Raw genomic sequence first — 26,150 nt, forward strand, 5'->3', positions numbered from 1 at the left:
CTATACTTAAGCAACACACGTCTGTCAAAAATAGTCACCAGGGGCACCTGGGTGGCTCAGTCCCTTAAGCATCCGACCTCGGCTCAGGTCATGATCTCACGGTCCGTGAGTTCGAGCCCCGCGTCGGGCTCTGTGCTGACAGCTCAGAGCCTGGAGCCGGCTTCCTATTCTGTGTCTCCCTCTCTCCCTGCCCTTTCCCTGCTTGCCCTCTGTCTCTGTCTCTCTCTCTCTCTCTCTCTCTCTCAAAAATAAACATTTAAAAAATAATAATAAATTAAAAAAATAAAAATAAAAATATATTAAATAAATAAATAAATGATAGTCATCAATCATTCAGAAAAGACCCAAAGCGGAAAGGAGGGAATTTTGTGGTTTATCATTTCCAGTGTGATGAATAATCTGGAACTGTTAATTTCTAGTCCTGTCTATGAACCGTACACCTATTTCTCTGATGAATTCAAAAAGTCATAAAAAGTCATAAATACTGCAATTTCACCATAATTTATCTAGTTAATGAATTCTCTTCAAACAGTAGAAATCATTAAAGCTACCAACCCCCTTTTCTTGGGGATCTAAATTTGTGGTTAACTTTTACAGCTCCCAAAACAAAATGACAAACCAAATTAAGCACCCAAAAAAGTGATGGAAGTCTAGTAAGTGGAACACAGATGAGAGAGACAGAAGAGAGGCAGAGACAGACAGACAGACAGACAAAAAACTGAGGCAGAAGGGTCAGTAAGAAAGAACAATCTTTAGGCGAATCAAATGTGGAGGGACTAAAAACACCAATAAAATACCTTTCTTATCACTGTACCTTATGTCACTAGTGAAACAATATTTTCAGAGATAAAACAATGAGAGGTTAGAAACTGGTATTATTTTTCTCTAATTCTTCGTGTAAATCATTTAATTTTTACTAAATGATAATTCACTACCCCATCAAAGGTGATGACACTTTTCCAAGTCACCACCTGTTCCATTACTCTATTTATTATAAATTAATATCAAGTATATATGGAAAATGACACAGTAAAATGCTTATGCCGCATCTGGTGCATCTTGGTAAGGTGTATTGGATATATACGCCTGTGGCTGTAAGTAACCTCTAAATTGTTGAAACTGATTATTTATGGGTCCCCAATTTCTTATTAGCAAAGTGCAAATCTCCATCTCTTTATTAATTTATTATCCCCCAGAATTAATAACCACAGAAATTTTCAAATTATCAAAATCTCAATTTATTTTTGGTTATGTATCTAGTACAAAATGTACTATAAGGGCTCCTAAAGTGGATGGATAAATACAACAAGCCAAAAAAGCAATCTGTAGTTGGCATTGCATTCATCATGTTAACCAAAATGTAAGTCTACTCACTCCCCTGGGAGAGGAATTAAATGAAACATTTAACATTGCAAGTGCTCCTCAAAGGTTAGCATTGAGCAGTCCTTTCAGTATGGGAAACCCCTGAAAAAAATCTTCAAATTACTCATGTATGTATTTAATTCTCTCTAGGGAGGTCAAAATACTCATGAACTTCACTATCCAGTAGTGTTGAGAGTCACGGGGAGGGGAAAGAGAGATAAGTAAATAGCTTAGAAAAGTACCTACCACACAGCAAACACTCAATAATTGTTGTCATTTTCTTTGGATAGAAAAATCAAGTTATAATGGGCACCTGGGTGGCTCAGCAGTGAAGTGCTCCACTCTTGACTTGGACTCAGGTCATGGTCTTATGGTACGTGAAATTGAGCCCTGCATCCAGCTCTGTGCTGACAGTGCAGGACCTGCTTGGGATTCTCTTTCTCTGTCTCAGCCCCTCCCCCCCTCAAAAATAAATAAACTTAAAAGAAATATTGTTATAGTGATGTAAAAATAAAAACACTGTTTACTAATTAAAATGAGTTAATCATAAGAATGACTATTGTGGGAACTCTAACAACCTATTCCAAATTGTTTCCATTTAAAATTACATATTTACTGTATACCTGTATTAGTCACCCTTGCTGTGGTAATGTGACATAACAAACAACCCCAAAACACTGGTGGTTACGCATTTCTAGCTCTTCCTCACAGGTGGGGTGCATGTGCCATGACTGCTCTATTCCAGGTCTGAGTTGGGCTGAGGTTTGGGCTGTTCCACCTGTCTTCTCATTCCAAGCTTCTCACTCAAGCTGAAAAGTCAGCGTCACCCAGGTCTTGATATTCTCATCACAGAAGCCAGGAACTGAAGACAAATGGAAACTTGTGGCGGCTTTTAAAGCCTCTGTCGGAAACAGTGTAATACGTGCCCATATTCCACCGGACAATGCAAGCCACCTGTGTGAGTCCAAGTTCAACAGAACAGAGAAATGAAAGAAAAGACAACTTAAAAAAAATGAAACCTACTGCACCAATCTGTTTTTTATTCCACCATTTTAAAAAATGACACACACCAATACTCCAGACATTTTCTTTCCCATAGTTGTGCAACAAGCTTCCAGAATCTACATTACGGTGAAGAACACATATTTTCAGAGGCTCCCCTTGTTCCAGTGCTGGCTCTTCCACCCACAGGATGTGAGAACTTGGACAAAGTATTTAATCTATCAAAGCCTCCAGCCTCATATCCGTAAAATGGAGATAAGAGTAACCATAATTTTGTAGGATTTTCAGGAAGATTCATGTGTATTAAATGCATATAAGGCATTTAGCACATCTGCCTAGCCTGTAGAACTCAAAAGCCATTTCACTTATGGCTATGGTTTATTACAACCAACAGATAAAAATTAGGATCGGTAAGGGGACAAGGTTCATGTGGCAGAGTCTGGAGGCTACTGGGTATGAGCTTCTAAGAGTCTTCTTCCAATGGATTTGCACAAGACACATTTAATCCTCCAGCAATGAACTGTAGCAATGCATATGAAATTTCTTCTGCCAGGGAAGGTTGTTTGAGACTACAAGTTTAGGTTTTCACTGGACTCTGTCATGTACTAACATGTGCCTCCATGCTTCCATACCTTCGGTAACCACAGTTACTAAAATTCTAAACCCCCAGAAGGAAAGTGCATGTTCACCATAAACCACATGGTTTGCACAAATTATCTAGACAAGCTGGTACAATGTGGTTCAAGGCTTCAAGCATACAGAACATAGGGAACATTTGAAGAGCTCAGTTTCTAGTTGCCATCCCCTAGTAACTAGGGTCTCATTCATCCTTCATCATAAAAGTTTTGATTTACAGTTGGGCACACGGTCTACTAAAACACAGACTTAAGTCCACACAACTAAGTCCTAACCAATGCGACATAGGTGGAAATGTTGTGTACTATTTTTCAAAAATGTCTTCAAAGACGTGTGAATTTGAGGGTGTGGCCTTCCGGCAGCAGGTGTGCAAATATGATGACTAGAACTCAATCAGCCATGTTGGATTGTGAGTTGGAAAACTAGTGCTGAGGATGGGAGAAGTAATGGGGTAGTAATAGCCTCAAGTGCCTGACTTAGTTTTAATAGCTGATTTTATGTGTCAACTTGATGAGCTAATGGTTGCCCAGGTAGGTGATAAAACATTATTCCTGTGTATGCTTTTGAGAGTGTCTCTGGAAGACATTAGCCTTTGAACCAGTAGACTGGGTAAAGAAGATCACCTTCACTGATGTGGCTGGACATCATCCAATCCACTGGGAGTTTAAATAGAACAAAAAGGCAAAGGATGGACAAATTCGCTTTCTCTATTTGAGCTGAGATACCCATCTTTTCCTGTCCTCAGGTCAGCACTCTTGGTTCTTGGACTTTCCTGGGTTTTACACTGTCAGCCTCCTGATTCTTGGGCCTTTGGACTTGCATTGAATCACATCATTGCCTTTCCTGGTCTTCCAGCTTGCAAATGGCAGATCATGGACCTCTTATAGATTCCATAATCACTGGAGCCAATTCCTATTATATACATATATATTCCACAGGAAACTCCACATATATATGTATACATTTCCTATTGGCTCTGTTTCTCCGTGGAACCCTAACACAATGAGCACCATATAGTATACGGCCTTGTCTTACTGTGACTAGGTCTAGGGGTCTTTTAGAGGAGAGAAAAAACACATTTATCCTTTTTCATCCACTGTAGTTTTTATTTTTCACTTCTGGGGGAGCAGGGAGTCCCCTCTGCTTTGAGCATGTGAACAAATTCCTAACTATACAGAAGTCAACTAATATTTGTAAATTGATGACTCCCCTGCCTCTTTCCCCTAGGAGCCCTGGGAGCCCCACCTTAACACAGTGTGCCTCACACCATGGCTGGGGTACAAGCCAGAAACCTCCACATACAATCATGATTTGCAGCAGAGAAAACAAGGAGGGAATGTTGTGGAACTGCAGTACAAGCTAATCATTCATTCTCAAAATAGAATTGCAGACAAGCATATTCTTTCCATAATGTTGTTTTATGGTGCCTTTTGATGAGTATCATTATTTCCTCCCAGTGCCCATATTTTTCTCAAATGTTGAAATCACAAATTCCTCTAAGCTACTCCTATTCCCTCTTCTATAGATCCATCCTCTTATTCTACCCCACAATGAGATAGATATAAATCAAAATGTAGAAATTCATCAAGGAGGCTATCCATTTCTGTGACAAGGGGGGTTTTCTCTCTTTAGCCCAGGGAAGCAAAATGTTAGAATTTGCTTTGTTGCTATCAGCTTTAACACTGTTTCTTTTCTGGGGAAATTTCCTTGAGAATCTACATGAGCAATGTGAAAGTTGAATATATTTGTGATGAGAGCAGATGTGTATATGACTTTTTCTTGTTAGTCCTTCTCCAAGAATGAGAAATCTATTTGAATACTCATGTCAATGCATTGTAAATGGGCATTTATTTCTGCTCTCCACAGAAAACACTCTCGCCCCTTCTAATAGAATGCCACCATTATTTCCAAAATATTTCTCATTGAAGCCTCCCAAAGTCTGACTGATGTATAAAAATCTCTGTGGCCTTCATGGCTAAGACCGAGTAGCTAAGGGTCTTATCTAAAGGCAGGGGTGAGGGTGGTGTGGGATGGTAGTGCTTTTCCCCCCAGAAAGAAACATGGCTCACTCCTCACCAGTTCGAGGCCCATGTTCAAACGCTCACCTTCTCAGTAAGGTCTCTCCTTGCCCATGTCATTTAAAATTGCAAAAACCCACCTAACACTCCCAGTTCCCCTCACTTGGCTCTTTCTGTTTGTCATAATATATATCACTTTCGAACATTTTATATGTATATGGATAAACCAAGACAATTTCCCACCTAAAGCATGAGAAGTAGCCTGAACTCTACCTGCGAACCCCCTTCAGAGCAATACCTACATTGGTTTTGGATGGAATAGCGATGATATGGGAATGTTGGGGGAGCACCTTTAGAATTCTGCCTTAACCACAGGTGTCAACATATGGAGAAGATAAATTGTAGCTTTGGAGGGGAGAAAGAGGAAATACAAGCAGGGTAAGCAACTATCACTATCCTCCAATGTTCTAGGTACAAAACTCCTGGGTTCTTTTTAAAATTTTTAAAATCCTATGGGTGCCTGGGTTGCTCAGTCTGTTTAGCATCAGACGTCGGCTCAGGTCGTGATCTCATGGTTCATGACTTTGAGCCCCATATCGGGCTCTCTGCTCTCAGCACGGAACCCACGTCAGACTCTCTGTCCCCCTTTCTTTCCACCCCTCCCCTGCTTGTGCTCTCTCTCAAAAATAAATAAATATTTAAAATTTTTAATTCAAAAGTTATTTTTTGTACATGTCAGGCTCTAAATATAATGAGGATTAAAATGTATCCTCTGTCTTACAAGTATATTCTTGCAGTTAGTCCTAAAGAAACACAATTAGGAAGAACATTTCTATTTTTTTTTCACTCAACAAATAGGAATATATTGAGCTCCAACCATGTGTCCAACCCTGTTCTAGAGAGTGTAGTATTAGGAAAAAAATCCCTGCTTTCATGGAGTTTATATTTTTGTGGGGGAGAAGGCAGACAGTGAAAATAACATACATACATACGTGCATGTGCACACAGGAGTTCATATAAACTTAGGAAGATTTGGAAGAATAGAACTTGTCTCAGATGATAGTATTTCAATTACTCTATTTTTCTCCATATTTGTCAAGACTGATTGAATCGTTTATAATAAGCACACACACATATATGTGTGTATATATTTTTTCTTTAATCAGGAAAGCAATGTGACTCTTTGTTTTAAAGAAAAAAAATACAGTGGACAAAATGAGATTTGAAATGTAAAAAAGATAACATAGTTTTAATGATTATCTGTTAAAGGCACCACGCTGAGATACCACCTCACGCTGGTCAGAGTGGCTAAAATGAACACATCAAGAAACTACAGGTGCTGGCGAGGATGTGGAGAAACGGGAACCCTCTTGTACCGTTACTGGGAATGCAAACTGGTGCAGTCGCTCTGAAAAACAGTGTGGAGGTTCTTCAAAAAATTGAAAACAGCCCTATGACCCAGCAATAGCACTGCTAGGAATTCACCCAAGGGATACAGGAGTGCTGAGGCATAAGGGCACATGTACCCCAATGTTTGTAGCAGTGCTTTCAACAATAGCCAAATTATGGTAAGAGCCTAAATGTCCATCAACAGACGAATGGATAAAGAAGATGTGGTTTACATATACAATGGAATACTACTTGGCAATGGGAAAGAATGAAATCTGGCCATTTGTAGCAACGTGGATGGAACTGGAGAGTGTTATGCTAAGTGAAATAAGTCAGGCAGAGAAAGGCAGACACCATATGTTTTCACTCATATGTGGATCCTGAGAAACTTAACAGAAGACCATGAGGGAGAGGAAGGGGAAAAAAAAGTTACAGAGAGGGAAGGAGGCAAACCATAAGAGACTCTTAAATACTGACAACAAACTGAGGGTTGATGCGGGATTGGGGAGAGGGGACAGTGGGTGATGGGCATTGAGAAGGGCACCTGTTGGGATGAGCACTGGGTGTTGTATGGAAACCAATTTGACAATGAATTATATTTAATATAAAAATAAATTTAAAAGATAAAATAAAATTAAAAAATTTAAAAAAAGATAATATAGTTTTAATGATTATCTGCTAAAGGCCAACAGAGTTTGGGAGATAGAGACAGAGATAGAGATAGAGATAGAGATAGAGATAGAGATAGAGATAAAGATAGAGATATACACATATACATGTATATGTATATATGTAATTAATTTTAATTAATTAAGTTTAAATTAGTTTAATTAAGTTAATTAAAATTTAAAAATATGGTTTACAGGTGCCTGGGTGGCTCAGTTGGTTAAGCATCCAATTTTGGCTCAGGTCATGACCTCACAGTTTGTGAGTTCGAGCCCCACATCGGGTTCTGTGCTGACAGCTCAGAGCCTGGAGCCTGCTTCAGATTCTGTCTCCCTCTGTCTCTGCCTCTCCCCTGCTGTCCCTCTGACTCTGTCTGTCTCAAAAATAAATGAAACTTGGGGCGCCTGGGTGGCGCAGTCGGTTAAGCGTCCAACTTCAGCCAGGTCACGATCTCGCAGTCTGGGAGTTCGAGCCCCGCGTCAGGCTCTGGGCTGATGGCTCAGAGCCTGGAGCCTGTTTCTGATTCTGTGTCTCCCTCTCTCTCTGCCTCTCCCCCGTTCATGCTCTGTCTCTCTCTGTCCCAAAAATAAATAAAAAACGTTGAAAAAAAATTTTTTAAAAATGTAAATTTCAGGGTAACACTGGCAAGAAAACCATCAGTGTTGAGCGCCACAATACTACAGAGCCTGTGATTTTGTCTGCGCTAAGCCAATGTTTTAAGAAATAAAGGTGAAATTCCAGCTTGGGAACATGGCTTTGAATTGAATGGAAACCCATCATAGTCAATAAGGGCGAATTACGTCCTGCAAGAAAATGACTTCTGACAGGTGACTTATCTGAAACCTGCAGTGGTGTCTGTATGAGCCACTTACAGTTCATTTAATTTTCTCCATCAGATCCCCCTTTGCTCCTTCTGCTTTTCACATCACTGATCTGCACATCTTCATTTCCTTTACCTTCCTCCCTCTTTAACCAACCTGGGGAGTGCCTGCATTTGAAACACTGATTTGAGAAAGAAATTTCTTCCAGCTGTCATGTACCAAAGACAGCTTGGCAGTTGCTTTTGGAGCAACAGATGAATTTTCCACACAGCTGATATGAATTTGCTCTGTAACATGCCTGGTCGGGAACCCAGAGAAACTGACAGGGCTCAGACCAGCCTCTCTTCTGCAAAGACTCCTCTAATACGCTTTGATTTAATGCCAGCCTCGGTATGTATATTGTATCCCATGCACCTTCCTTAGCTCTAAAACCTTCTGCATGGAGCTGCAGATGACATTTCCTTTGACACAGCGTGACAGACCCTCACTGTTCCACATACCTATGCATCACTCGCGGGAGCCCCTGGAAAACAAGAAGGAGCTGGCATTGATCATAAGCCTCCTTTTGCCTCTTTATTCCTGATTTCCTTTGCCTCTTCGTTCCCGTTAACACTGAGCATTTAAGGAGCCAGACCTGCTCCTTCCCTGGGCCTGCCTTCACTGTTGTAACACAGAAGTGGTTTGCATGCCTTATGGCACTGCCTATGCTCTTAATCCAAGAAAGTGCTAGCCAAATGGTCAGAGTCAATTTGTTTACTGATCTAGTATATGTGGCGAGGGCTGTAGATTTACCCAGGCTACAACTCAGTTCCACAGATGTCATGATCATTCTTTGGTGATAACTTCTCCATCTCTTCCTAATCCCAACCCTTCCTGTGTGTGGCTCCCTCCTAAAACAGTGCTGTAGGCAGCATTCCGAGATGAGTACCTACCACAGGAGACATCTCTCATGAGATCAGGACAGTCTGTCTCAGGTTTAAATCATCCCAACACGGAAACTGCATTCAAAAGAGGACACATCAGGGGTGCCTGGGTGGCGCAGTCGGTTAAGCATCCGACTTCAGCCAGGTCACGATCTCGCGGTCCGTGAGTTCAAGCCCTGCATCAGGCTCTGGGCTGATGGCTCGGAGCCTGGAGCCTGTTTCCGATTCTGTGTCTCCCTCTCTCTCTGCCCCTCCCCCGTTCATGCTCTCTCTCTGTCCCAAAAATAAATAAACGTTGAAAAAAAAAATTAAAAAAAAAAAAAGAGGACACATCAGTATCTCCAGGGGAAAGCCAAGACTGACACCCCCTGAGTCTGACTGTCCTCTGTTGGGTCACACACCTGTCCCTGAGCTGGCCAGGGTGAGTCAAGACAGTTAAGGCCAGGCAGGAGAATTATGGGTGCCGTTCAGGCTCTGGTACACGAGCTGACGGAGTGAATAAAAAATAAATAAAGGATTGTGTAGTGTGAACAGTTGTACAAAACGCACATCAGTGGTTTGGGGTGGGGGGGACAATCATTGAATTGACTGGTGGAGAAGGTCCCCATTGGAAACAGGAAGTGACCACTTGGCAGTAAAGGGAAAGAGCCCTGAGAAGGGATTCGGGGGCAGGCATCAAATACTCGGCTCCAGTTCACTTAATGATATGTTAAATGTCAAACGACAGCCATTCTAGGACTTGGTTTCTACATGTTAGAATGTACATAAAAATAGTCCAACAGTGGATGGCCGGGGGTGAGAGGGGCATCGGATGAGATAATGCAATTAAAAGACGGAACAAAGTCCCTGGCACCTCTCAGTGCGTGGCAGCAGGAATGACTACTGTTTATGAAAAAGAAGGAAAATAGATAGCTATTGAGGGTCAGAGGAACTGCATCACACTCCAATGGACAATCGGGGTATGTTCAGGAACGTGGATTTTTTTTTAATGTTTTTTAATGTTTATTTATATTTGAGAGGGAGAGAGAGAGAGAGCAAGTGGGAGGGGCAGAGAGAGACGGGGACAGAATCCAAAGAAGGCTCCAGGCTCTGAGCTGTCAGCATAGAGCCCGACACAGGGCTCGAACTCACAAGCTGTCAGATCATGACCTGAGCCTAAGGCAGACACTCAACCCACTGAGCCACTCAGGCGCCCCAGGAACATGGATACTTATTGATTGATACATTTCAAGACTATCCCCTTAAGTAAACTATTTGCTCCATGGGAGTAGGCCCAGATCACGATAGTTAACCACCTGTGCCAGCCCCTTGGCACAGAATAGGTGCTCAATAATTACAGGATGGATGAATATTCATGTATAACATGAAGGGAGCCAGGCAGAACAGTTGTGCTGACCAGTCATTGTCATGTAAATCAGAGAGAATTGGAAATAAAGCTGTAATCTCGCAGGAAGCCTCAAAAAAGGAGCTTGCCATATACTCAGCCATTACAAGTTCATTGGCAAATTTAAGAATTATCCATGAAAGAGGATGTTTTCAATTTTTTAAATAAGAACCTTTTATGCTTATTAAACATATCCTTGTATATACTTTAAAAATGTAAACTTAGGAGTGCTAGGAAGAGAGAAAAAAATGGGCCAACCCAGTAACTGTGCACAGAAGTCATTACCCGCAGAAACTCCTCAAAGACACAGATGAGAGTACCTACCACTGTAACTTCAAATCCTCATGTTGCTTCATCAATTTATCAGAAAAATGGGGAAAAAAATGACTGTTTAAAAGTCATCAATTTGGGGGATGGGGAAACAGGGAAGAAATGTTACTTGTGAGTAAAAAAGCAGAAAGGAAAAATTACAGTTCAAGAAGCAAGGAATGAAGGAAATTCACTATGAGAAGCATACACACAAAAAAAACACTTTCTTGGGGCTCAAAGGGAGAATTATTCATTTTGGGGAGAAAGGATAAAAATTAACTTTGGAGTAACAAAAGAGAAAACAGATACACTGTTGTGGGAGAGAAAAGACAAATCTCCTACACAGAGAAAGGAAAAAAAAAAGAGAAATCATAAGAAAGGAATAAGTATTTCATTTTAGGGAAGAAGACAGAAATGGCATTTTCAGAAAAACCCATGATTTGGAAGGAAAAAGTGGTCTATAGTTATGCCTTATTATACAAAGGATACTGAACACAATGCCAAAAACTGACATTTCTTAGAAAACCCCAATATGATAACTAAGGAATATCTTCACTTCTTTCAGACAAATCAAAATGTGAAAAAAAAAATGCAAAACTTCAAACATGCTCAGTGGTTACTCCAGTCCTGTAAACCTTTCAGAGATGTTTGTGTTTCACAATCCACCAGCCAACTGAGTTAACTAAACCAAATGTGGAAAACCTTAATTTTTTTAGATGCAAATTCACTTGGATAACAACTTTTAACTACAGTGATACTGGGTTAGAAATTAGGAGCCAAAGGAGAAAGGCAATACAAGATTTTGGACATCTATATCTCAATTAAATGTCTTTCTTTCTTTATTTTTTTAATGTTTATTTATTTTTGAGAGAGAGAGAGACAGAGTGCAAGCAGGGAAGGGGTAGAGAGAGAGGGAGACACAGAATCTGAAGCAGGTCCAGGCTCTGAGCTGTCAGCACAGAGCTCAACACAGGGCTCAAACTCATGGATCATGAGATCATGACCTGAGCTGAAGTCAGACGCTTAACTGACTGAGCCACCCAGGCACCCCGGTCTCAAATTTCATAGCACAAAACCATACTTGGCCAAAATCATGTCCCACCATGCCCACCCCAACCCATGGTATCTGCTATGTTCTAATTAGCAACTGTTTAAACCTGTTGCTATTTTATATACACACTCCCCACCCTCGCCCTCTCATCCTCCCCAAGTATGCCTTCCATGTGCCAACCTTCTGATTAAATTGGAAGTTCTCTGTGAGCTCAGCAAGTCGGTATACACCCCAGCAAGGCACAGGATCCTGCATGGCCATGTAAATGGTAGCACAGTAACCTAAAATGTTGATTCGATTGTTTGAACCTTGAAACATAATCTTTGAAGAGATTGAAAATATCTTATGAGGGAAATACATGCCACATTACTGATGAGAGATGAATGGGAAAAAGCAAAACTCTGCCAAGTGAGAAAAAAAATAACTTGTTACCTCTACCTTCTCAGGAAACATCATTTAAAGTTGCCTGTGAAAACTCTGAAGGACTTTATCATCAAGTTAAAGGATTGGCTTTTTTCCTAAGTAATCAGAAATTAGTCCTAAGCTCTCACAATTCTCTACAGGAAAATGGACCCAGCATACTTTTTCAAATAACAATCTTTTCTATTCTTATGGTCGTTGCTTTACTCCCCCAAACAGGTAGGTGGGAAAAATACATAAATGTGTTTCTAAAAACTGACTTCCCAAAGGAATGGTATCTATTTTAGTCAAAGTGTTTTAGTTGTCATTACCCAATTCTGAAAAAAAAAAAAAAAAGCTTAAGTTTAACTTAAATCGTGTTTGAGTTCAATACAATTTTTAACAGATGTACGTCCCCATAAGAATAACACCAAAACTAGGGCAAAGTCACAAAGAGTCTGTGTTAAATGAACTTTTGTCCGTACCTCCCTTTACAAATCTTTCCCTCCCTCCATCCCTCTTTGCCTTCCCTTCTTTCTTCCTTCCCCCCTAAAAAGAACTATCCAGCCTAAAAGCTCAACCATGGCAATAAACTTTACTCTAAAGTACTACTATCAAGAGTATCAGATAGTATCATTCCCCAGAAGTATATTAACAAAATCTATTTCTATAGTTCTTCTTCTGTACTATACATACCACTGGCTGTACGTCACCATACTCGAAGGAGATAAGGCCAAAGCATTTACTGGGACTGATCATTCATGCCCAATTTCATTGTCTCCTGGGTGATACAAACTGATCATTTCCACTGATTACTTTTTCTTATTCTAGTGTCCAGAGGACTTTAAGCATGCTACTGCATTTGCACAAATCAAGGCCAAATTTCTCAAGCTTTCAGGCCCTACCACATGCTCATTAGATGTGTCCAATCTAAAGCATTAAATTAGATGGTCATTTTTCAAGAAGGTAACTCCATAAGGATAAAGGTAAGAATAGAAAAACCGGCTCTTTAAATTCAAATAACAAGTGAGGGGAAAAAAAAGCCCAGTGAACAACTCCGAGGGGAATCTCTCTTGACTCGGGCAGGGGCAGGGAGAGAATTAAAAAAGTCAGCAGAGTTAGTATCAGTGAATGAATAAATCTGTAGATGGCTCCCTCTTCCACTTACAGAAATAGATGCAAAGGTGTATACATAACTAGGACTACGATAATGTTGGTGGAAATTCTGCAAATTCACCAGCCCATAGCATACGGACTGTTTCCAGCAAAACAGACTGGTGTGTCACAGGGAAGAGACTGCAGAATAAAGGTGTATTAGTCAAGGTTCTCCAGGGCAATAGGACCAATATAATTTGTGTGGGTGTTCATATATAAGAGATTTCTTATAAGGAATTCTCATGCAATTATGGAGGCTGGTGAGTTCAAAATGGTGCAAGAGACCTAGAGAGCCAGGACTTCAGTTCAAAGGGCATCAGGCGGAAGGACCCAATGTTGCAGATGAAGTCTGAAAGCAGTTGGCTAGACTATCTGCATACATTTGCATACATTGCTTTTTAAAACGGCATACATAGATTGCATTCATGAACATAAAATTTAAAACAAAAAAGTTAACTGCCTATTGACTCACCTCCAATATATTATACTCCTTAGTTTACAGATTAACCATAGTACAAAAGTTTTTTTTTTCCTATACTGATATTTGATGCACAGGTTGAAATCACTGGTATTACAAGAGTTTTAATAGTAAAACTTCTGAAACCACTATATATGTAAACTGGAATGGGGCAGGTAAGTAAATGGATGGTGGGTGATGGGAGCTACGTTTCTCATTCGTTCGGGTGGACTATGCAGACAAGCAAAGGGAGGAAGCTGGAATGAACAACGCAGAAATGCATTACGGTTGAAGACATCAGTGTGAACTCATGCTTCGTATAATCTATATACAGATTTATACGTAGAAATATTTATAGAAGTTATATAAACACAAGTTAGTATATATAGACTTCCTTTCTGTCTGCTGAGATCACCTAGAAGAAATGACACCCCAATAGCAATGTCCAATTCTAGCAACCAGATCTTGGTTTTTAATACCATTTTCAAAAAGAAGGAACCAGGGATCCTTGGAGAAATTACTAAGTCCAGAAACTGGACAGTGAATATGCAACATGAAATTGAGCCCATTGTAGTGCCAGAAAGTAACAAAGTATTCAATACACACACACATACACACACACACACACACACGCACACACACACACGCACACGCGCACATGCACACACACATACGCTGAGGAAGGTATGACAAAGGACACGGGAGCCACCTGAAAGAGCAGTAAAACGCTCCCAATGGCAAAGAAGGAACAATTTCAGCAACAAAATAAAATAGTACTGTTTTACAACCCAAAGTACAAAATACATACCCATGAGTCTGCACAGATCTAAATTACTGACTGACAGACCAAATGAACAATCAAATGAGAAACAAAGAGAGAAGTCTCCCATGCAGAAGAATTCCGAATCATTTATGGAGAAACTGCGCTCAGTGAGATGCGGTATCAATCCCCGCTAATTAAGCATAGGCTGACATTAGTGACTCGTCTCCAAAGAGTACAGTATAAAAAGGGGGGGAAAGAGTGAACAACAGGACAAACCAGACAACTACAGCCTCAGCCAGGTGAGCAAGATGAACACTAACAGTCAAAGCCACATGATAGTACGTACCCTTAATAGCAGGGGCCAAGAATGATACTTTTCCTGTGGAATCCAAAACCTCAGAGTAATCAAATAATGGAATAGTATACCTCAAAATGTCCCTGTCATCAAAAGCACAGAAAATCTGAGGAACTACCATACCAACAGGAACCTAAAGTGACAGGACAACGAAATGTAATGTGATATCCTGGATTAGAAAAAAAAAAAAAAAAGGAGAGGACATGAAAAACTAAGGAACTAGGAATAAATGGGGACTTTATTTAATAATAACGTATTAATAAGGGCACCTGGGTGGCTCCGTCGGTTAAGTGTCTGACTTCATCTCAGGTCATGATCTCCCAGTTCATGAGTTTGAGCCCCGTGTCAGGCTCTGCGCTGACAGCTCAGAGCCTGGAACCTGCTTCGGGTTCCATGTCTCCCTCTCTCTCTCTGCCCGTCCCCTGCTCATGCTCTGTCTCTGTCTCTCTCAAAAATAAATAAACATTAAAAAATTTTAAATAAGAACATATTAATAATATTGATTCATTAATTGTGACAAATGTAACATACTAATGTAGGATGTCAATAATAGGAGAAACAACACTCTGTACTATCTAAAATTATTCTAAAACAAAGCATTTACCAAAAAATATAGATTAAAGAGTTTTAATATACTCAGCCCAGTAGGTTTTTTTATCCTCCAAATACCCCATGATATGGTTGCTGTTCCAGGGAGGTGAGTACCACATCTAAAATATTTACCTCCCTATAACAAAGAACTTGGTTAAAGCTCTCTTTTCCTGATGACAATATCTGTGTTAGAATTCATAATAAGGAATATCGCATAATTAGGCCACTTTAAAATACTCAGAAAATGGCCAGTAAATAAATTTATCATAATTAGTCAAACTCAAAACACTCAGAGTGTGGTTAATTTTCAAAAGGTAATTATCATCTAGACATTTGAGGACTCCTGTAAATATATTCAGGACAGAAAAAGAAAGGTTATTAACTACATAAAATAAATAATGTTGATGTAATGTAAGTCCCAATTTTAATACTGTAACTTCATTATTTTTACCAAATAATTTCAGAATTCATTCATTAGAAATGTGCCATTGACAGCATTTTTAAAAATAAAGTGCAAATATTTTTTTACCTTACTGCGGTTGTAAAAGTAAGGAAAACTGGATGGAGGAAAGCATGAACGAAGTTGATAGTCAGCATTACTAATTCCTGAAAGGGTTATATGCTCTCCTCCAATGTGTAAATCAACATATTAACACGCAGAAAAAGTCTAGAGTATCATTCATGGTCCCGTCATGCAAAACCCTTCGTCAGTATTCCTTCTCCATCAAACTCAACTGCTCAACTACAAGCCACCTAGTCAGCCATCCCTTCCTCAGTTTTCAAGATCTTGGTCTTTGTGAGGCCAAACTTAACCACTAGCCATTTACCACGATGCCTCCTCTTTTGCAGACTTCTGTGCTAGTTCCCCCTACTCTGGCGAAGGCTGTTTTCTAAGGTCTTTAATAGGTGTTTTTCTTTAGTCTCTCCCTCATCTAGTCCCATGACTTTAACTACCATGTGTGGATGACTCCCAAATCAACATGAGAGGCTCTCACCCACCTCTACTGAGTCGAGATTTCTTTACTCAACTTGTGCTTAATAAACTCACTTGAAGACCCTTTCAAACGTCCTTTTCCACCTCAATAAGGTTACCACCTGTTGTTCAAACCAAAAATCTAGAAGTCATTCTCTCTCCTGTACCCCCGTATCTCATTTGTTAGTAAGCCCATCCTATTCTACCTCCAAATATACTCAAAATCTGGTCAATTACCTCCATCTCAATGACACCAGCCTAATCTACTGAGAGCTCCCACCAACCCGCCTGCCATCACCTACTGTTTGCCTCCTGCTTACACTCCTGTCAACTAGTTCTGTATTTCATGTATTATTCTAAGATGTACATTTTTTTTTTCATATTTCAACACCTCTGAAATTGGAACACATCTTACAATCAGTTGATGGCAGTTTAAAATTGCACTGGTTCTTTTTTCTCTTTTCTTTCTTTCCGACTTTAACATCTCAAAAGCAAGAGTGGAGATATTACAATCAATGGTGTCTTAACTTTGATGAAATATGTGGCATATATTTTCCACATAACCGGAAGAATAGACATTTTCAAATTCAAATCAGATCATGTTACTCTCCTGCCAAAACTCTTCCAATGGCTTCCACTGCTCTGAGAAAAATCAATAAACAAGATAAAATTATAACTTACTTAACATGCCACATGGGGCCCTTTATTATCTGTCCTCTGCCTAAGTCTCTGAGTTTATGTATTTTTTTCATATAATACCTCCATGATTCTGTCAGTCAAACTTCATCCTCATTCAATTCCACGAAACACGCCAAGTGCATTCTGGCATTGAAGACTGCCCTCTTACCTTTTGGGATGAGCACTAGGTGTTGTAGGGAAACCAATTTGACAATAGATTTCACATTTAAAAAAAATAACGAAAAATAAAAAAATAAAATAAATTAAAAAAAAAACTGCCCTCTTTCTGCTATTGTCCCATTTTATACCAGGGTTCTTCATATGAACCATGTCCTGATGCACACACAACTAACATCACCTTCTTCCTCATTCACCCTCAGGCACATTTTATTTTCTGCATGGTACTTAATGCGTTCTGAAATTATTTATTTACTTACTTTCTCACTTGCTTCATTGGCTTTCTTCTGCATGACGCTACAAATTACGTGATTACCAAGAACTTTTCTGCCCTACTGCCTGATTCTCAGTGTCTACAGCAGTATCTAGCCAATAGGCAGAAATAAATAATTTTTATGGACTCATCAATTAAATAAAAGAAAATAAAAGTTAATACTTGGAATCCAGCCTTTAAAAAATGTCCCATGGGAAAGCAACATGTTGTGATAGAAAAGAGAAAGATCTGAGAAATGTGGCTTAGAATTCATCACTGCACTCACCAGTTGTATAACATGGGCAAGGGATGTGACTGTCTTAATCTCCACTGACTCATGCATGAATTGGGGGGGGGGGGGGTTGTGGGAGAATAAAGTGAAATGCTGTACAAATCTGATGTCACTCACCAAGCACGTTTCATGCTATTACACTGTAACTCTCCACTGATCATCATTTCCATAGTTTTATAGAAATTTGTTTATTTGCTATCATCTCACTATTCAGCTGACATTTATAAAAATGTAATGTGCACCCAGGGTTTTTAATACCATTCTCCAATAAAAGGAACCAGGGATCCTTGAAGAAATGGCTGGTTCTAGGACCAGCACCAGGGAACACACGAGATAAGCCAGCAGCATCCAGTAGTGACAGAAATTAAAGAAGGGCTCAAAAACCAAAAGGATGGGGGTACATTGAAACGTCAAGGGGGCCATCTAAGAGAGTTCCCAATGGCCAAGGTTGAAATGATTTGAACATCAAAATAAATAATATAGGATTGACCACAACCGGCATATATAATAAATATACACAAGTCTACAGTCATATAAATAAATTATGGAGTATGTGTGTGAGGGAGAAGAGACAAATCTCTTTTACTAAAGAATTCCAAATAATATATGTAAATAAATAGATGGAGCTTAATCCCCTCCCCATCATACCCACACACCTGAACACAGACTGATGGACTGGACTCAGTGACCCACTTCCAAATAACAATGTATGGATAGGGAGAAGTAAAGTTAATTTTAGAAACCCGAAAAACACCACCTGCCAAGTCAGAGATCAAGAACTTCACCATGATATCATGTGGATATCGTGTGTCCTCTCAAGTGATGTATCAAGAAGGGCTCTTCACTTCTGTGGTATTCTTCCTCAGAACTCACATCATGGGAAACCATCTGTAAAACCTAAATTTAAAGGCAGTCTACAAAACAACTGACCAATATTCCTCACAACTCCCAATGTCATCAAAAAGAAAAAAGAAAAGAAAAAAAAAAAAAGAAGAACTAAGGAAACTCTAAGAAACTGTCCCAGACCATGGGGCGCCTGGGTGGCGCAGTCGGTTAAGCGTCCGACTTCAGCCAGGTCACGATCTCGCGGCCCGTGAGTTCGAGCCCCGCGTCGGGCTCTGGGCTGATGGCTCAGAGCCTGGAGCCTGCTTCCGATTCTGTGTCTCCCTCTCTCTCTGCCCCTCCCCCATTCGTACTCTCTCTGTCTCAAAATAAATAAACGTTAAAAAAAAAAAAAATTTAAAAAAAAAAAATTAAAAAAAAAAAAAGAAACTGTCCCAGACCAGAGGAGACTAAGCACACTTGATGACTAACTGCAGTGAGGTTCCCTGCATGGCATCCTGAGAGAGGAACAAGGCATTAGTAGAAATGCTAGTAAACTTCCAGTGAAGTCTGGAGTTTGGTGAAGGATAATGCACTGATGCCAGCTTCATAGTTTTGACAAAGGCCCCCTGATCCCTTAAGATGGGTAACGGTGGGGCAAACTGAGACAGTGAGGGTACCTGGAAACTCTCTTTACTATCTGTAACGCTTTTTGTAAACCTGGAATTGTTCCAAAATTAAAAGTCGATTGGATAAAGAAGATGTGGTTTATACATACAGTGGAATACTACTTGGCAATGGGAAAGAATGAAATCTGGCCATTTGCAGCCACATGGATGGAACTGGAGAGTGTCATGCTAAATGAAATAAGTCAGGCAGAGAAAGACAGACACCATATGTGTATCTTGAGAAACTTAACAGAAGACCATGGGGGAGCGGGAGGGGGAAAAAAGAGTTACAGAGAGGGAGGGAGGCAAACCATAAGAGACTCTTGGATACTGAAAACAAACTGAGGGTTGATGGGGGGTTGGGGAGAAGGGAAAGTGAGTGCTGGGCACTGAGGAGGGCACTTGTTGGGACGAGCACTGGGTGTTGTATGGAGACCAATTTGACAATAATTTATATTAAAATTTTTTTAATTAACAAAAGTCAATTTGAGGAAACAAAAAAAAAAACCAGTGTGAGTTGTCTTAATAAATACATGGTGGTTCTAGAAAAAGCTGGTCACTGGGCTAGGTAACTGATGTGTAAAGAAAAGACATTTCTCCCTTCCTCACCAAATTCCTTCCTCACTGGGCTTAGCTAAAAACCATTCTTCCCATTCTCCCCTGTGGCTCCTCTCCTGCTCTAATAACCCACGGCCATGCAAAGAGGTGCAGGCACACGTGCTGTGGAAGAACTTCTGGGAAGTATTTTATGTGAGACAACCGTGGAAAGCCATTTTTTCGACCTTTTCTCTTTTCTCCTTCCAGCTGCCTGTTATGTGGACCACAAAGCTAAAAGTCCAGTAGCCGTCATGAGTCACCTAACCCTGAAGAAGGAAGGGCATCACTGAGGCTGGAACAACAAAGAAACGGCAGGAAGCTACATCACATCTCACCACGAAGAGCTGCCGCACCAGGCCTCGCCTGGCAACTCAGGATGGCTTTTACACATGTGTCATGACGAGTCTGATTCATTTGTCTGTTGCTGTTGGTGGTGGTTTACTTTTTCCCTTCAGTTTTTAAAATGAATGAAGTATAGTGGACATAGAATGTTATACTAGTTGATTCCATTTTTTTTTACGTTTGACCACTTACAGCTTCCAAGGCTTGCCTCCCCACCTCCCCCATGTCCACGCATCTAGACAAGCTGAGATGAAATCTAGGTGCTCCCACCTTTGGTGCTGGCTAGCTCACCGTGTGAGCCTCAGCCTTATCACACTGGTCCCACTCCCTAACCAAGATGCAAACTGAGGCCAGTCTTTTTCCCATGCTCTCTCAGACCATCCCAGACCTTCTGGAGAGGGCTTCCTTCCTCCGTCTGAACTGCAATTACGTACGTAACAAACCCTCCCGTATCCTCTTAGTGTGTGTGTGGCTGGCGTCATCCACCTTGTGGTCTGAACCAAACTTGGAAGGGGCTCATCAGCACCTGCAAGTGACCACAACAACCTGTTTTTTTGTGTGTTTGTTTCTTTGTTTTAAGGAGGCTCCACGCTCGGTGTGGAGCCCAACGCGGGCCCCAACTCACAACCCTGAGATCAAGACCGGAGCTGAGACCAAGAGTCCGACACTGAACCCACTGAGCCACCCAGACACCCCCACAACAAAGTGTTTTTAAGCCACTGACATATTGGCCATATGCTGCCTGTCCACATCCCAAGTAACACACCTACTACCTCATTTAATTGTAAGAAAACATCAGGGAAGTAGGTACCTGCAATAGATAGAATTCCAAGATACACTCTGTGATTCCTGGTCCTTTGATAATTTCTTCCCCCTGAATGTCGGCTAGACCTGTAAGTTGCTTCTCACCAATAGAACATGGCAAAGGAGCAGTGGTTGTGCAGAGGTAATCAAATTCCTAACCAGCTGAAATTAAATTAAATTAATTTAAACAATTAAATTCATCAAAAGGGAGATTATCAGCCAATTCCTTTTAAACCGGGTCTAGAGGTCAGAGAGCTTCTCCACCTGGCTTTGAGAGTAGAAGCTGCCACAGGGCCCAGGACTGTAGGGGAGGCCAGGAGCTCCTCACAGGTGTCAGCTGACAGCTATCCATAAACCAGGACCTCAGTCTTCCAACTGCACTAATTCTGCCAACAACCATGTGATCACGGAAGAGACCCCAAGCTCCAGAAAGAAGCATGACCCCGTCGGCACCTGCATTCCAATCTTTGGCAGCCTGACTAGAGGACCCAGCTAAGGCATGCCCAGAGCTCTGACCCACCCACCAACACTATGAGTTAATACACGTATGTTCTCGGAAGCCACTAAGTTTGCGGTTATTTGCTATCCAGGATACAAACCAATACAATACTAATATCGTTCTCATTAAAGACATGGCAAGTTAGAGAATTAATTGGGAAGGCCAGTAACGCCCTTACGGACATTGATGCTAAGTGCAAAGGGCTGGTGTTTGAACCCAGGGGTGTCTCACTTCAAGACATACACCTTTGTGATTTGCATCACAGGGGATTCTGAGACCTTCCGGAAAACAAACCAAGTCTTACTCAACTTTGAATTGTCCAAGGCACCTTCCTTCCCTGTGCTTCCTTCCTCAGTAGCTGTTTTCTAACTTCAATGTGCAGTTTTAAAATATTGAGCATCACAGACAAGCAGGCTAATTTCCAGTGGCCCGATAGTCGAGTTCCTTCACCTTATCAGAACCTTGCAGAAAAGTTCTTAGATACAGATATGCGAAGGTTAAGCACTTTTATCTGTTCTTAGAGTGGGTGGATGTTTTACGTGCAAAATTAGACTATGACATGAGATTTTTACAAAGCCTTTCATTTCTGCTTAGCTCTGTTGCCTGACTGCGCAATCCGAAATTAGAATTTGCTGCCTTTGTGTGCATCCCAGGCTGTCATTTTCATGACAATTATTCACTGTTTCATTTTTTTTTTAAGATCCATCCACTCTACATTACTGGAGTTGGTTCTATTTCCATTTCTATCTGTCTGAGCAACACCATTTGGAAATAACCACAAATCTGAATACTCAGGTAGATAAGAAAACACTCGCCTATATTTTACCTCTTCTCATTAAACGAATACCGTGTGGGTAGCATATAGAGTAACAGGAAACTATGAAGCCATAATCGGATGCACTTTTGTGGATAATTCAGATCACTATTTCTCCCTACCTTACCTCAGTTACTCATAAAATAGCACTTGGCCTACTGCAATTATTTCCTTTCTCCTGACATTCCATGGTTATGCTACTCTACTATGTCATATACAGCGTCACCATAAAACCATCTACAATGCAGGTCTGATGTATCTTCCAAGTCAACTGGGAGTGCCATGAGATCAGGTAGCATCTCGGAGTGTGTTCACCATTATAGCCTGAGGACCTAGCACCAGGCCTGGTGCAAAGTAGGTATCTAACTAACCTATGCTAAGTAAATAATGGAATGTATAAATAAATACAACTTTTCTCTCCATTGAAACCCCTCAGTAACTTCCATTTATGTTTAAATCTTATTCAGATATCATCTTAATTTTTGTGTCTTCCCAGATGCCAAATAGTTTCATTGCCATGTATATATCATTTCATATTATTTATTAATTCACTGATGGATGGGTGGATGGATGGATGGATGAATAGATGGATGCATGGATGGATGAACAGATAGATGGACTGCTGTGGCTGCTTTTGCTCTGTGAATATAAACTCACTGAGAACAGACCATCATTGCCTTGGCCACAGTGAACACAATGCCTAGCTCATGGTAGGTGCTCAATAACATTTACCAAATAAAACTACCTCAAAGTTTCTAAATATTTATTTTGTGTGTGAGAGAGAGAGTGGGAGGGTCAGATGCAGAGAGACAGGGAGAGAGAGAATCCCAAGGAGGCTCCACGTCCGGTGCAGAGCCCAATGCGGGGCTCGATCTCATGAACTATGAGAGCATGACTGGAGCCAAAATCAAGAGTCGGACACCCAACCAACTGAGCCACACAGACGTCCCTACATATTGAAAGTATTAACTGAGTGTATTCAGGGGCTAAAATATTTTTTAAATTGCTTCAACTCTCTATTTCACTCTGTATGAATATATGTAGCTTAGCAATCACAAGTATCCTTGTTTCTCAAACTCAAATCCCTATCATGGTGAAAGAGTCACCTTTATGTCACAAACAGCACCCCCTTTGCAAAATCCTTCACCAATACCATCTCCTTAAAATCCTTCCAGCAAACCTAGAAAGTGGTAGTAATTATGCCCATTTCACAGATGGAGAAATGGACCCTAAGAGAGGTTTCAATGTCTGTGCAGGCTGACACAGGTAACTAGATGAGGAGCAGAGGCAAGATTATATTCCAATTGGTCTGGTGCAGTCCCCAGTCTTTACCATAATAAGGCTATCGTGTTCTGATAAATGAAGGAATGCATGGGGACAATGGTGATCTTCGAGATGAAACACACACACCAAAAAAATATGCATCAGTAATATTTTTCTATTACAAATAGAAGGACTGCCACATCTCTGTGGCATGAGTATGGCCAGCTCCCCTCACATCTGGAACAACCTGCTTCCTTCCTGCCTGCACTGATGCTGGTGGCATTCCCATTTAAGAAGCCAGCCCCTGCACTGCTCCATTCCATACTCCTTCCAGAAGCGAAAGGGCCGTGCCTTAGGACCCGCTGTAATTGGAAAGCTAGATGGCTTATTGTTTGAGAGCCGGGTGTCCAGAGTCAGATTCCTGAGATAAAAGTCCAGCTCTATTACCTTGGCCGAGCCACGTATTTGACACTCTGGATCTATGGTTTCCTTATCGGTCAAACAGAACGGTAACCGTATCTAAGTCAAAAGATTATTATGAGGACTACACGTATTCAGACACAGGAGTGCATAGCAGAGTGCCAAGAATTACTTTTTTTTAGGACATAAGACCTCACTGGTACCATCTATCTGTGTAGAGTTCTACTTCATTTTTCTCTGAAGCCATTTGCATGAATTGATAACATTTGTCAACAATATCCATTTGGAATCTTCTTGGCTACAGATGAAAGAAGATGGAATCAGACAATTACCTGGGAGAGAGAGTGCCTCTGTTGACAGATCCTCAAATTTATCACTCATTGCAGGCCATGTGTGCCCTGGCAACCATCTCCCTCCCCAGTGCTGCGCACCCGGAATTAAAGCAATGAACATGATAAACGGAAGCTGAGTGTGTTTGTATAATGACGAAAAGATCCAAATGAGCCTTTGTCTCTTATTAAAAGCAGCAGATTTTGCCCCAGAGTATTAAAAGTTTTAATCCAACATTCTGTTTGCCTGCAGGCAAGGCATTCTGTTAGGTAAAATAAAAACACAACATCTCAAGTTCGGCTCAGAATGTGATAAATCAAGATTTTAAACAAAAATGACAAATGTTCTTTTTCATAAAAGTAATTTTGAAGCCCAACTCTGTAATTGCCTTCAGATATCTTATTTCCTCATGTACACTTCCTAAGAAACTTGAGGGTGTTTGTCTCATTACTAATTAGCTCTAAATGCAAAGCTCAGTTTTCCTTTAATAAAATACAGACTTGACTGTCTTGGGTGAATGGGACTATGCGAGCTTGATGATTTCTTATTTACAAAAAACCACCGTGGAGAAAATTCAACTTGTTTATTCTCAATTAAAATTAATAGGATGAATCTTCAAATCTTTTTCCCAAAATTCTTTCGTGAAAATTCAGAATCTCCCACATGGCCGGTCCGTTGAGACAGCTGAGATGAAGCACACAGATATAACCACTGGCATTGAAATGCCAACTGATAACCCCCCAAACGCCCCCATTTCCCTCTGGAATACATCATACATTCACCTTTGATTACAGACATTTCTGAAGCCTCTGGGATTGATAAAACACAGTAAAGAAGCCCTCCTGGTAATTACCTGATGGAAGGACCTGGGAAAATATCCAGCCTTCCCATTATTAATATCACTTAGAACTCCCTCCCACTTCCCCTGTACCGAGGTAGCCATGCTCCCTATCATAAACAGCATCTTCAAACCCAGTAGTAGGGACAGTTGCCCTCACTCCTGGACACTTTGTTTGAGGGTCATTTCCACAATGAAATGAAGAGACTAATACAAAGCCTGGATCATTAAAGCAAATAATATGTGGGCATCAGAAGACAGGATCTTTTCCAGTTTAACATCAGCCTATGTATGGCTGTGGATAGGAATCTTCTGTCCAAGGTGACAATATCGTGGGGCTATTGAGGAACCATGAAACTTCCAGTCTTTGTACACTGTGTGCCCTCAAAACTCACCAGAGTTTTGCCAATTTAAATTGGATATCTGAATCCTTAACACATCAGTAACTTTTGGGGACTAGACTAATGAAAACTCACAGAGAAACAACTTTTCCCCTCTAAGTCTTTTCCCAGGCTTATTATAATTTTCACTTTATTCTAAGCCACGCAGGTGCATTGTAAAAAGTAATCACGTTGTAAAAAAGAAAATAATTACTGTTATTTCTTTTAGTTCTTTGTTCCTTCTTTTTGTCCTTCCTTCCTTCCATTCTCCCTTCTCTCTTTAATAATTTGTCTCTGCATCCCAGGATCAGAGTTCAAAAACTATGACCTTGGGCAAGTTACATGCCTCTATTGCAGACAGTACCTATCTCAGCATTATTGTGCAGATTTCATAAGTTACCAAGACTAAATTTTAGAAATAATGCCCAGCAAATAGGAAGGACTTGGTGTTACTATATACTAACAATTTTATATAATTCAATCACACCATCTGTGGTACTGTTATTTAACTGGCTCCGAACAGTATATCATTAATACTTTCCAACTTGAATTAATATACATCTACAGCATGTCAAATGTGTGAACGGTACTCCATCACTCACACACACACACACACACACACACACACCTCCACTCATTTAATTCCCTGTTTTTACATATTTAGTTGATCTCAACTTTTCAAAATGTATAGCTTTCTAATTATTCTCTAACAAGATATC

General features: G+C 40.5%; 2 long non-coding RNA genes across 3 annotated transcripts in view; one reads left to right on the top strand and one right to left on the bottom strand.

Annotated features, from left to right (window-relative positions):
* Positions 1-26,150, bottom strand: part of LOC123384261 — a 249,943-nt gene that overhangs the window by 24,572 nt on the left and 199,221 nt on the right. The gene's annotated exons all lie outside the window — the stretch shown is intronic.
* LOC123384262 lies at positions 12,699-20,230 on the top strand. Its single transcript, XR_006595043.1, has 2 exons — positions 12,699-12,946; positions 19,949-20,230. It is a non-coding gene; the product is annotated as an uncharacterized LOC123384262 (long non-coding RNA).

Source organism: Felis catus, chromosome A3, assembly GCF_018350175.1.
Source record: "Felis catus isolate Fca126 chromosome A3, F.catus_Fca126_mat1.0, whole genome shotgun sequence".
NCBI lineage: Eukaryota > Metazoa > Chordata > Mammalia > Carnivora > Felidae > Felis > Felis catus.